Source organism: Trachypithecus francoisi, unplaced genomic scaffold (assembly GCF_009764315.1).
Source record: "Trachypithecus francoisi isolate TF-2019V2 unplaced genomic scaffold, Tfra_2.0 Lachesis_group16, whole genome shotgun sequence".
Lineage (NCBI taxonomy): Eukaryota > Metazoa > Chordata > Mammalia > Primates > Cercopithecidae > Trachypithecus > Trachypithecus francoisi.
Genome location: NW_022681461.1, coordinates 33,959,736 through 33,962,909, shown reverse-complemented (window position 1 = coordinate 33,962,909; position 3,174 = coordinate 33,959,736).

The following is a 3,174-nucleotide window of genomic DNA, read 5'->3' as shown; positions in this document are numbered from 1 at the left end:
TTGGAACTAGCCAATAACAAGCAAGTCCAGGTTTGTTTTTCTTGTGGCCAATGTATTTGTTCTTTGACAGTCTTTGTTTTATGAGAAATTCCCTTTTCTTCACATTGATAGTTTGTGATTTATCACTTGTTCCTTGCTTCTTCAACCCATATTTAATAATTCCCCAACCAAATGACTATTTGCATCTAGAAGCATAATTTGTTTGATATTACTAGAATCTTCAATATTTTCTCTATTTTTGTGTATGACATCACACTGTGACAATAATTCTCATTATGTATGTTCCATAGTAATCATTATACTAGTAAGCATGTTCATCTGATAATGATTGACATAGGAGACTGCCTGTAATTATGACAAGGGCAAATTGAGCCATAAGTATATTAGTAAAGTGATATTTGGAGATCATTGTTAGAATATTTTAGATAATATACCTAAGGATATTATAGTAATATCCACATCCCTAAGTAAAAAATGGAGAACATCATTCTGACGTCCCATCTCCCTCACTCACATCTCATCAATTAAGCCCTGTTAAAGTTTACCTTGTCAACCTGAAATAATTTAAAGGATCAGAATCCAGTTTAAAAGAGTTCATTCAAGGGCAAAGCTGATAATTGCCATTCTGGTAACAATAGACTCCAAAAGAATGGTCTCAGTGCTCCAAGAGGAGAAGTTAAGGTCTTGCTTATATAAGCAGAAAAGGAAGAAATTTAACAGGATTGCATTTTCCATACAAGACTGGTCTATAAGTTACAGAAATTTGACAAGTTACACCTTGTTTTTTTCTTTTCCAATTTAAAAGAGTGTGTGTATACATATATATTTATTTTTTTAATTTTTATTTTTTGTGGGTACATAGTGGGTTTATATATGTATGGGGTACATGAGATATTTTGGCACAGGTGTGCAGCGTGTAGTAATCTCATCATGGAAAATTGGGTATCCATCTCCTCAAGCGTTTATCCCATGTTACAAACAATCCAATTGTATTTTTAGTTATTTTAAGATGTACAATTAAATTATTATTGGCTATAATACCCCTGTTATGACATCAAATACTAGGTCCTATTCATTCTCTTTATTTATTTTTTTAATAGTCATTAACCATCAACACTTTCCTCCCTACGGCCCAAGGTAACCATCATTCTATTCTCTATAGAGAACAGTCCAAATCTTGGCTCTTGTGAACAGTGCTGCAACAAAAATGGGAGTGCAGATATCTCCTCAATATACTGATTTCCTTTCTTTTGGGTATATACTCAGCAGTGGGATTGCTGGGTCATATGGTAGCTCTATTTTTAGTTTTCTAGGAACCCTCCACACTGTTCTCCATAGTGGTTTTACTAATTTACATTCCCACAGACAGTGTACGAGGGTTCCCTTTTCTCCACATTCTTGCTAGCATTTATTATTGCCTGACTTTTAGATAAAAGCCATTTTAACTGGAGTCAGATGATATCTCCTCGTGGTTTTCATTTGTATTTCTCTGATGATTAGTAATGTTGAGCATTGGCCATTTGTATGTCATCTTCTGAGAAATGTCTATTCAGGTCTTTTGCCCATTTTAAAATTCGATTATTAGATTAGCAGAGTTGTTTGAGCTCTTTATGTATTCTGGTTATTAATACTTTGTCAAATGGGTAGTTTTCAAATACTTTCTCCCATTCTGTGGGTTGTCTCTTCACTTTGTTGATTGTTTTCTTTGTTGTGCAGAAGCTTTTTAACTTGATGTGATTCTAGGTGTACATTTTTACTTTGTCTGTGTTTGCAGGGTATCATTCAATAAATTTTTGCCCAGACCAATGTTCTGGACAGTTTTTCCAATGTTTTCTTTTTTTTCTTTTTCTTTTTTTTGTTTGAGACAGAGTCTCACTCTGTGTCCCAGGCTGGAGTGCAGTGGTGAGATCTCGGCTCACTGCAAGCTCCGCCTCCCGGGTTCACACCATTCTCCTGCCTCAGCCTCCCGAGCAGCTGGGACTACAGGTGCCCACCACCACGCCTGGCTAATTTTTTTTGTATTTTTAGTAGAGACGAGGTTTCACTGTGTTAGCGATCTCCTGACCTCGTGATCCACCTGCCTCAGTCTCCCAAAGTGCTGGGATTACAGGCGTGAGCCACTGTACCCAGTCAGTTTTTCCAATGTTTTCTTGCAGTAGTTTCACAGTTTGAGGGCTTAGATTTAAGTCTTCAATTTATTTTGATTTGATTTTTGTATATGGTGAGAGATAAGGTCTAGTTTCATTTTTATGCATCGGGATATCCAGTTTTCCCAGTACCACTTATTGAAGAGACTATCTTTTCCCATTATATGTTCTTGGCACCTTTGTTGAAAATGAGTTTACTGTAGATTTGTGGATTTGTTTCTGGGTTCTCCATTCTGTTCCATTGATCTATGTGTCTATTTTTATACCATTACCATGCTATTTTAGTTACAGTAGCTCTGTAGTATAATTTGAAGTCAGGTAATGTGATTCTTCCAGTTTTGTTCTTTTTGCTCAGGATAGCTTTGGCTATTCTGGGTCTTTTGTAATTCTATATAAATTTTAGAATTGTTTTTCTATTTCTGTGAAGAATGTCGTTATTTTGATAGGAATTGTATTGAATCTGTAGATTGCTTTGGCTAGTATAAACATTTTAACAATATTGACTCTTCCAATCCATGAACATGGAGTATCTTTCCATTTCTGTGTGTGTCCTCTTCAATTTCTTTCATGAGTGTTTTATAGTTTTTATTGTAGAGATCTTTCACTTATTTGGTTAATTCATAGGTACTTAAGTTTATGTATGGGTATTGTAAATGGGATTACTTTTTAATTTTCCTTTTTAGATTTTTCACTATTGGCTTTCATATAGAAATGCTACTGGTTTTTGTTTGTTGATTTTGTATCCTGCAACTTTACTGAATTTGTTTATCAGTTCAAAAAGTTTTTTGATGGACTCTTTAGTGTTTTTCCAAGTATAAGATCATATCTGACCAACATGGAGAAACCCCATTCTCTACTAAAAATACAAAATTAGCCAGGCCTGGTGGTGCATGCCTGTAATCCCAGCTACTTGGAAGCCTGAAGCAGGAGAATCGCTTGAACCTGGGAGGTAGAGGTTGCGGCGAGCCAAGATAGCACCATTGCACTTCACCCCAGGCAACAAGAGACAAGAGCAAAACTCTGTCTC